We start from the raw sequence: 11,396 nt of genomic DNA on the forward strand, positions 1-11,396 counted from the left end.
GGAGCAAGACACCCAGTAAAGTTGGGCTCCTACCCTCCCACAGAGACTAGGAAACAGGTGCTATCTTCCTTGAGGATTACACTTCAAAGGGATGGCTCTTGAGAAAGACATTCCCTGGGTCTTAAAGCTGGCAAGGGGCTTTTAGGGAGATTTCTATACATTTCAAAGGGGCAGAGAAAGAATTTGTAATTGCAAGTTTCTAAAGTAAATGCGCTGAGAAAAAAGAGATCAGGAGACAACAGTCAAGAAGAAACTTGCCCTAAGTGTAGTCAAGGGAAAGGGAAATGTTAAGGCTTTCCTGGTCACCATGGAGAACAAAGAAGTGCTTATTCTTGCCTCAGGATCTCAGCTCCTTCTCCAAGTTTGAAAATTCCTGTCTCAAGGAGCCTTTAAGAGTAAAAAGAAAAAGTGAAGGAAAGAAAAAAAGAAGAAAGGAAAAAAGCAAAAAGAGGAAAGGGTGCTTTTTACAAAGTTTTCTGAGAAATAATATAACATTTTCCCAGCACTGTTTACGCTGATGCTATGAACAAAACACAGTTCCAGCTTTTAAGCTCTAACAGGGCAGATAAAAACAAATAATGGTAATACAATGGGCAAACTTATAACAAGCCTATACAAAGTACACTGGGATGACAGATAATAACAGCGTTCACAACTATTAAGCACTTAGGTTCTAACAACATTACATCTAAACCTCACAAAACCCTTGAAGTAATACTACTGCCTCCATTTTGAGAAGCAAAACTGAGGCTCAAGGAGGTTAATTTGCTCAAAATGACAGCGCATTTCAATGGCATAGCTGCAGTACTAACTGGGCAACACTTCCTGAGCCTGCACTCCTTAAGAGGTAATAGAATAACTATCCTGAAGAATGGACAGGCTTTATACTGAGGTGATATTAGATCTAAGCCTTAAAGAATAAGTAGTGAATTAAAAGGTAGAAAATGCGGCAGGGTGCGGCGTTGGCAGGGACTAGTAATTCCAGGCAAGAGGAACTGCGTGATTCGTCATAAAAATGTGGCTTTCAACGTGGATGGAGAAGGGCAAGTATGGCCATGAATGCTGAAAAACCAGGCTGAGTGACCTAGAACTGTCTTCTCAAGGCCACGCACTTTCCGGTTCAAGGTCCAGCTCCCAGGAGCCACGGGCGCCAGACGGGAACCGACGCATGGTGGGGCTGTAGCGCTAGAGATACACCGCCCTGGTCCTGTATCCCTTGCAGCCTCTGCCTTGGTCCCTGGGGGCACAAGAAGAGCCCACAGGGACAGCGAAAACTCCTGTAAAGGCAGAAGCCATCCTGAAATGCGCGTCATTTCCCGATGCAAAGTCACTGGTCACAGTGACCGAAGGGCCGAAAATGTGGGAAGAAAACCCAGGAATTCTACCGGGAGTTCCGGCTCAGCCCGACCTCAGCTGTGGTCCTGCCCTGCGCTCCTCCCACCTAAATCCGGCGCCATGTTAACCAGCCCGGTTTGGCGCCCACCACTAAACTACCCAAGAGGCCTCGGGGCCCTGACCTGATTGCAGCTGGCAGAGGAGGTGGGCGTGGTCCGCGCCAAGAACCTGCGGCCAATCAGCCTTCCCCAGCCTCTCGGATCGCCTCTATGGCAACCAATGAGCGCCTTGTCCTTGACTACCCCTCCCGGGCAGGAGAGCCCTAACCAGACCAGTCTGGGAGACACCAGCTATTCTGGGAGACTCTGCAGACATCCGCCCCAGCTGGTGATGCGGGCCTCAGGCTTGGGATGTCCTCCCAGACGAGTGCAGTTGTTGAAATGCCTCGCCCCTTTGGCGGACGGTGGGGTGGGATGGGATGGGATGGGGGCGGAGCAGGGCTGGAGGCAGGACTGAGCGAAGATCTTTGCCCGTCACGTGCAGTCACCCTAGCTCCGAGCCTTGTCCGCGGATCTGTATCCTAGTTCTTTCCAGGTATAGCTATCCAGGGATAGCCCCCCTTTCAGCGAATTGCATAATGTTGGGCTCCTCTTCCCTCTTTAGACAACGGCAGTGCCCTTTGAGCTTCGTTGCCTCCCTTTCCAGTTACCGACTCCAGGAAGCCTTCCTTGATCCCTCGCCCCTTCTGGGTTCACTGGACTTTCTTTAACCCTTCATCACCTGTGCGTTTTCCTAACACTGTACTGTTACTTTTCTGTCTTCCCCACTAGTCTGTGGTTCGAGTCCTTAGCACATTGCCTGACTATAGGTGGTGCTATAGCGCTGTTTCCTCAATGAAATCTTAAGCAGAGTCCTGTTGTATTAACCAAATAAAAGCAAAGCTGTTCTGATAGGAGTGGAGAGGAAGTGTCCAGAGTCCTGGACCTCCAAGGAAGCCCCTGAGGCACCATAATTAGTGACTTCAGCTGAAGTAATCAGTTTAATATATATGGCTTACCCAGGACATGAAAATTAAACATATCTAGAGCCTCTAGGAACACCCTTAAAAATCTCATTTTTGGGTTTCAAATCTGATTACACGTGTTTATTTTTATTTTCCAGTCTAACGACCTAGATAGCTGTTTCTTCTGTTTAATTCCTTATCTTCTTCACCCAGCTCTGGGCTTTGAGGCTAACCTGTATGGACCACATCAACAGATTCCCTTACTTCCCTGGCTTTCTATTGGGTTCAGCCAGTGAGTAGCATAGGCAGAATATCAGAGGGAAGTAGGAGTGTGAGGTTGGGTATTTAATCCTCTGTTTCCCTGTGAGGGTTGTGGACTCACTTGAGTCCCCTTGCTAAGATCTCACTCCTGCCATGTGACCCCCTCTACGTAGCTCTCTGTTTCTAAGTTTGAACCACCATCTCCCATTACCTCTTCAGGCTCAGCCCCTCTAATACTAGATTCTGGGAACTGCCCACTGCCCTTGTGATTTCCCTACACCATGCCTACACCTTTTCAAATAAACCTTTATTAAACTTCCTCAAATTATTGTGATTTGAATGTGCCATCTGTTTCCTGGGTATGCCCTTATACAAGACCATTCTCTTTTACTGAGGTAATGGAAACAGTTATCTCACATGCAAACATTTGAAGGCTACATGATGTATTAGAAAGAGCATGTGCTTTGAAGTTGGAGAAACCTGAGTCTCCTGTCATTCATTCATTTGGCAGATACTGCACAGTCCTATCAGTTGCGGTAGAGATTTTAGAGAGTATCTGCTATGCACACAGCCCATTCCCTAAGAACCCTCTTCTCCTCCCATAAGGGTGAACCTGGCAATCAAGTTAGTAAGTGCCATGGGACGCCACCCTCCACCATCAACACAATCAGTGCAGCAAAGCTAGATGGATTAAGTCCTCTTCCACAGGAGTTTGGAATTGGTATGCAGTGGGTATAATCAGTTCAGGGCTGGAACAGGCAGACACCCAACCTGTGGAGCAATTGTCTTCTGCCATGTACCTGAAGGAACAAAGAAAGTTAGCAGGGAGAATAGGTTGAAGTCAGAGGAGAGGGAAGCAGAGATAAAACACCATGTCTCTAAAGAAAGAGCCCAAGATAATGACTGCCCTGGTTTTAGTCAGCCTTGGAGGCCCACCTGCATTCTTGCTCTTCGGTTTTATGAGATAACCTTGCATCCTTATAATAAGCTCCTTTTTTGTTCCCCCTCAAAACTAATACAGATGGGTTTCTGTTTCTTGCAACCAAAAAAGTCTTAGCTGAGGCGGTATCTACCACAATGTGGTTATAAGGACTAAATGAGATAAAGTATTTCAAACATCTAAATCAGCGCCTCCAAAAATGTTACTTTCTCCCTTCCAACTGTAAATGGCACCCATGTGCTCTGAGCATCAGACTTCTCTGTTCTTTGTACTTCTTATTTGGAGTGACAAGCCCATTTTGCTGTCAGTATTTTTGCAAGATTTTCTTCATTCCTGCTTTTCCTCTTCCAGTTGCCATTCTGTTCATGGTCCAAGTGCTGATATATTTGTGTTTGTGTTTTGCTATGTTTTGTTTTGAAGTTTTTGTTCCTCAATGGATGGAATTAATCATAATCCTCAGTTCACGAGACACCATCATTGGTCCCTGCAAGGAAAGGCTCTCTTATTTTATGTCTTTATTTATTGCTTTATTCTATCTTTATACCCTGTATCTTCACTCCCTCCACCCTCCAAAATAGGCAGTTTTCTAGTGTGTATATATCTGTTTAAATGGGTCTTCAGAAAATAGTTATCATTTTGTAGGCATTTATTTTTAAATGTACTCCAAAGCTACTGTTACATGTGTCATTCCGTGTCTTACTTTTTTCACTGAGCGCTGTTTTTCATCTCCATACACATTACCAGATGCTAATATTTAATTTGTTGCTTCACTTTGTTGCCTGCTATTCCACTGTGTGCACTCTTCACTCATGATGTTGCATCTATCCACTCCTCCACTGATGAACACCCACATTGCCCCCAACTCCATACCACTACAGGTAACCCTGCAAAGAACATCCTCCTATTAGTCCCCTGCTGGACTTGTAAAGAATTTGTTTTATATTTCTTAGGGGAGGAATTGCTGGGCTATAGGGTATGAATCTATTTAATATAACCAAGTTTTGCCAGTTTGCTTTCCAGAAGTGGTGAAACTAGTCTTGCAGCAGCGCAAGTTTCTACATTTCCACATTCCTGACAACATTAGTAATTGTCTAGATTTCTAATTTTTGCTGTTTTTATAGATATAAACTGATCTCATCATTGGTTTAATTTGCATTTGATTAATAATGGTTTTGATCAAATTTCCATATCCATATTAGTTTTTTCTCTTCTGTACATTGCCCATTGATATTATTTGTACCCTTTTTTTCTATTGGGTTGCTGTCCTTTTCCTGCTCATTTGCAGGAGTTCCACGTATATTTTAGGATTATATTACATCCTTGTCAGTTTTAGACAGATATTTTCTTCATTCTGCCATCTGCCTCTTAACTTTGTCCATGGTGCTGTTTATAGAACATAAATCTTTAATTGTTTTGTAATCGAATTCCTCAGTTTTTGCCATATGGTTTATGCTTTTGAAAGTGTTGAAATATGCGGACTACTCTCTTAGTTATGCCTACTCTCAGCCTGGCGTCTCTAAATCTGAGTTCACTCGAGAGGTCCCTGTAGTCATTGCATCTACTCCTCTTCATTGGACTCCAAAGTATTTGCACTGACTGAGTTTCATTCTTAACAGAATCACATCTTCCTTGAGCCTTTTCCTCCATAGAATCTCAGGCTATGAAAATCATATCTTTTATCTATTTGAAGTCAATTTTCCCATAATCCTGGACACACATCTCACTTTCTCTCCTTGGCTGTCAGGGAGAACCAAATCACCATAGTTACTGTCTTTCAAGATTTTCTTCACTCCCATTCCACTAGTCAATTTCATCTTCGTTGGTCAAAATTAGATCCAGAGTTGCAATCTCTTCTCTGCCAACCTCTTCCTTATGAAGGATGAGACTACACTAAACATTCTCCTCACTTCTGGAACTTGGCTTTGTGCCATTTCATGACTTGTCCTGGGATCTGTAATAGAGTTTATCTGTCTTGGCAGACTCTAGCACATTTTTACGATGCTATTACTTATTTTCCTCTCCTTTATCCTCACCTAAATAATTCCTTTCTTGTTTCCACTCTCAAGGTTATAAAATCCCATAAAAGACTCTATCTTCGTGATGTAAAGTACTACCCTGACTTTCCTTCTATCATTTTCTTTTGTTTTTATTCCTCCTCCTTACTTCCTTGTGTCTCTCTTCTTGTTTCCTTCTTTCCCTCCCTGCCCTTTTTCTTCCTCCTTTCCTTTCTGAATTTTACAAATACTGAGGGCCAGGGCAGGCTTTCTGTAGATCATAGCAAAGAAGCTGCTTCTATCCCAGAAGCAAATTCCCCACAAACAGGTGGTGTGTGTCACATGACTGGCAATTCCTTTCCAGTTGCACATCAGAACCCAGTTCTGTTTCTTTGGAACAACGTACTCCACCTTTTTTCACTGCCATGTTCCAGGCATGAGTCCCATCCTACCAAGTTTCTTTATATATGTGACATTTTATTTTCCTCATTGTGTAAAAACTCAAGTTCTATTTTATATTACCTGTAGTTTGTGCACTGGTGTAGAGGCCATAACTACTTTTTTTCTCCCCAACCCTTTTCTACTTACTTTTTCTAGAGAATTATGGGATGCCGCTTCAGCTACTGCTTTTCTTCTGGTGTCATATCTGATATCCTCTGTGGTATAAAATTTTGTGAGCATTCTTTTTAACTGTTGTCCTCTCCATTTTATCTTGTCATCCCACCCTCCCACTGACTCCCAACACCACACACACACACATACACCATTCCCATTTTCAAATTGAAGTTCTCTTAATTCAGTTAACATTGCTCACAGAAAACATTCCCTTCAATCTTTTGAGAAGCACTGTGTTCCAGTTCAAGAACATATCATCCCCTCATCATTAGACTGAGAGCAACATAAGGACAGGGACCATGACTTCTTGGAGTCTTCCCCAGAGCCTACCACCTTCCATGAGACATGGTAAGCAGTTGGTAAATACTTCCTGGTAGATTGAGTCAGTCATGGTTCTCTTCTTGGATATCTTTTTCCATCATCCTTATAAGAATTATTCACCTACTCTAAAAGGAATTTTCAATTTCCCTTTTTATTCCCAAAGCAGAATCCAAGCCGCCATAAGCTTCCCTTAGTATATTGTAATTACTTATAACAGAGTAAGATGCAGAACCATTTAATGAGAAAAAAACAAAACAAACCAAAAACTCCCTGATTTTTATTTCAGACGAACAGGATTCTAGTCCTAATGCTGTCATTGACTATGCAAGCTTGCACATGTCATTCCATCTGTTACTTTATTTATAAGCAATGACATAATGTTTATTCACTGTTAACCCTCTTAAAAGGAGACCATACATTTTTTAAGTACTTGAGGTAGAAATAAGGTAAATTTCCCTGACCCAGGGGTCTAAACTATTAGATAAACTATTTGATAAGAAAAAGAATTTGCTTGAATTTGCTTTCTTCAATATTCTGAAGAAATATTAGTCCTGGTTGTTGTCTGAACATCTTTCTTGACCTCTCACTGGCAAGATCAAAAAAAGTCCCCATTTTAAAACTTTCAGCATAGGTGGTGTGGTCTGGAAGAAATTCCCAGAGATAATAGTCACCCTCTCTTTCAAGAAATGCTGCTTCACTAACACTCAAAATGGCCCAGAGAATATAAATGCATGAAAAATACAGGCATCAACAACTCTGAGTCAAAAGTGATTCAGAAGTGTCAGACTCAGTATGAAGAAATTATAATAATACTATAATGACTTTCAGTTATGTTTGTGTGCATTGTAGTGATATAAAAAAGTTCATTTTCTAAATAAGTCTAAATAAGCTCTTTAAATAAGAAATGAAATTTTAAAAAATGTGATAAGAAAGCATGGTGATAGTTGAATTGGCAGTATTTTTTCTTTCTTAATGGTGCCTAAAATAATGATGTGCCACACAACTGATAGTGCCTTAAATTCAATAAAATAAGATAAATAGTTCAGAGACTATAAAAATGAGAAAGCAGTTCCAGCTCAAGATATTCATAATCTGGAAGGGGGAATAACAAGCATAAAGAATAGTAGAAATGAGGGGAAATATACTAATTGTCCCCCAAAGAGTTACAAACAAAAAGATTTAGATATTTAAGGGAGGAAGAGATCACATTAGGAAAGGTTCCATGGAGGAAGTAGCCTTTGAGAAGGGCCTCGAAAAACTGATAAGATTCCAACTGGCAGAGATGGAACAGAGTAAGAATAATAGAGAGCAAGAAATCAGCTGCAGGAAAATGGGCATTTCTAGAGAATGGTGAATAGCATATTTTGATTCAAGGGTTTGTTAACCTTTTCTGGCTTTAAGAATTTTATGAAAACTATGAACCCAATTCCTAGAAATAAAAGCACAAATTTCATAATCAAAAGGTTTTTTGCATACTGTTTCTGGGGATTTCCCATTTACGGATATCATAAGAGACAGGAGGGAAAAGCAGCCTTGCAGGACACCGCATGAGAAGCTGGTGCAGGTGACCAAAGCTGCAGAAGTCCCTTTTCTGAAGGAGAAATTTGGATCTGACTGCATTTGGGAAGAATGGCTAAGAGAAATTGTAGCAAGGGCCAGGGGGACACATCCAGTCCACTCATCCAGAGATTAAAAGAGCTGAGATACACTTGGGAATCATTTCTAGCTGACTGGATGATATAGGCTTCCAACTGATGGTATGATGTCTAAAAAAATGTACCTGGGAAATGAAATGTATGGGTTTAAAAGTATGCCAGGGCCTGGTGGGAGCTTGGCTACTGCCACTGTATTTTATGCTTAATTCAAGAAGTAATGGGACATGATGCAGATTTCTGAGGAGAATGAATGTTCAGAGCTGTGGTTTAGGAAAATCAATCTTCAGGATTATAGGTGTGTGAGAGGCCAGGCGAGACCATTTAGGAGTTCATTGCAGTTACTTTTTATATCCTTCAAATACATTCTATTTATTCGGTTCCCCTTCTGTCCTCGCCACCCACTATTTGGCAGAGCCAGGCCTTTAGTAAGCACTTGGTGGTGCTTGCTGAATTGAAAACCACAAATTTACTTTGAGGGTCCCCTTGCAATGTCCCTATTACTCACCAGGTGGCACCATTACAGCATTACTTACAGAGCAGACATCCTTCTATATGCACAGTGCTTCCAAGCAGAAAGGCTGTGTTTCTTTGAGGGAATTCCCCTTCTGGGGACAATCTAGAGGTGTGGGGTTGGGGAGGGGGTGGAGGGAATGGTAGCTGGGATTAAAGATTCAAGAATATTCTTTTTGTATTGTACATCAACTATCCCTCAACTTTTAAAAATATTCCTTTTGTACTTCTATATATCATTTCTTATTGTAGCTGAGAATCTTGGCTGAATTTCTATTCCTAGGCATACAAATGGAGAAAGATGCTTAGGAAAACCTGCCTTTTCAAAGATGCAAGCAGTTTTCTGTCTTGCAAGGAGTATTAGACTCAAATATATCTGGGGAAGAACTGTCCCTTAGTTCTGGGAATACTTCTAGGTGAGCCATTTCATTATACATATCAAGCAAAGACCATACTCTGGTGATACTGAAGCCACATAAAACTGCATATTTATGTTGTAGGCCAGTTTGCATCTCTTAGAGAAATAACTGTTTCTCTAGAACAGATTTTATTTGTCCACGCTGAAGTTGTAGCTTATTTCTATGAAGTTGTATGTTTTCATTTTGAGATTTAGAGCTAACCCTGAGAGATTTCCCAGTGAGAGATAGGAGTGCCAGAAACAGAAAGAGTTGTGATGACTTACATGCAGCATTGCTCTGGGCTCAGACATAAAGCGCAGCACAAAGCTATGGGGGGAGGGGGTGGGAACCATCACCTCACTGCCACACATCAGCAGTGCTCTGACAAACTCCCAAGTACTGGAAGACTTGGAAATAATGGTAGACAAGATCCTTAGTGCATTCTAATGGGTGTCAGTATAATTTGAATTTGTTGAATAAGTGGTAAGTAATCAGGTTTATGCAAAGATTTCAATTCAGTGTAGGAAATACTCTGGAGGCCCCAAGAGGCAAAGGTTTATCAGTTCAGGCAGGGTCATTTCTTCTTTGTTATTTTTTGAATTTAAAAGTCTCATTATCTTTTAGCTCAGTGATTCTTACCTTTTTACTTAATTCTTACCTTTTAGAATTAAGTTAAAACAATAGATCTTCTCTCTAGAGAATATACATACACGATTTTGCATTCAATTTCCAGGGGCTATGGCCCCCTGAAATTCATAGTGACCCCATCCATGAGTCCCAGGTTAGAAATCTCACCTGAAACTCACTCATCAGAAGCATTACAAAGGAGAAATGCCAGAGGAGAGTGGGGAATCTGGAGAAAGGAGGAGGTGGGAGAGAAAACTGTGCTGTATCCCTCTGAAATGCTGCTGCAGGTCACTAAAGAAAGCTGAAAAATTGCTTTATCTGGGGAGATTTTTATCTATCTGGACTTGTAAGGAAGAGCTAGAGAACTTCTAGGAGCCCTGGGCTAAAGGACTGATGACCATTTAGGATGGTAGGCATAGGAAGAGGAACTGAATTGGCATCAAGGGTTAAAAGCCTCAACCAGACATTTCTACAGGTGCTATAGAGCTAAGCTGCCTTGAGATTCATGTCACTCTGCAGAATCTGAGCTACAGGGAACAGGAAAGAGGCACAAGAATGGATCTGTGTCAGGGAATATCTGGGGACATCAGCTTCTTCCTCTCAAGAAGCAAGTCCAGAAGACCATCTTCTCTGTGCCATTATTGAATTATCACCCACTAGACTCTGAGAAGGCTCACTAACCAAAACCTGATCTGCAATTACTTGTTCCAACTGAGAAGATGAAAAGTGAGTAAAACTAACATTTCTTCCTGTTCAGGACTCTTAGACTCTTGATTGGGGAAGTAAGGGATTTCCTCCTCTGAAGATGAAATAATAGAGCAATTAGCGGAGTGGTTCCCATCTAGGGTTCTTTAAGTCAGAAGATCTGGATTAAGTCCTGGTTCTGCCAAGTACTAGCTGTATGATCTTGACCAAGTCTTGGAGTCTGTTTTTGGAACTGTTAAGTGAAAATAATAATAGTGCCTGCTTCATAGGGTTGTTGGGAGATAAAATTGGGCACAGTGTCTGGCACACAGTAAGTGCTCAATAAATGATAGCTATCATTGTTGTTATTGGTGCAGAATGCTGGAACTGTAACAGGAAACTATCTTCCAGCCCTCAGGGACACTTCCCCACTAATATACTCTAGCTGCCCTCTCTAGGGCCCTGGCACATATTCCCCAACCACTGCACAACTCAAGGCTTCCTCTGGTCATCCTATATGTACAGAGCTGACTTTAAGTCCTTTTTCACCCATAACTACATGACATTTATGAAGAAAGTCCATGTCAGCTTGGGAATCTCATCATGCCCTTGACTATCTTGAATAAGAGTTTTAGATAGGGAAGACTTATATTAAACAAGAGCTTCTAGAACCTTCCCTAAGTAATTGTATTTTCCCAGAGGAGCCAGTCACCATCACCACCGCCCATCCCAAGAGAACTATAAGAAAAAACTAACATTTGCACAAGGCTTCCCAGGGATCTTAGATATTTTTCTCCTCAACAATCTTTGTCCCCATTTTACACAGGCAGAAACTAAGCCTCAAGCAAGGAAGCAAGTCTCAAGCACTCATTTACTGTTGGAACTGAGATTCAATGCCAGTGCCCTTTCCATCTCTCTGCAACAACCACACAGCAAGAACACACACACATACATAACACACACACACATACATAACACACATACATACATACGCAGATATGCAAGTGCAAGTGCACACACAGAACCCCAGCTCATTCTTCTCCCAAATTTTGT

The sequence above is a fragment of the Mesoplodon bidens genome (assembly GCF_964165515.1).
Source record: "Mesoplodon bidens genome assembly, chromosome: 11".
Lineage (NCBI taxonomy): Eukaryota > Metazoa > Chordata > Mammalia > Artiodactyla > Ziphiidae > Mesoplodon > Mesoplodon bidens.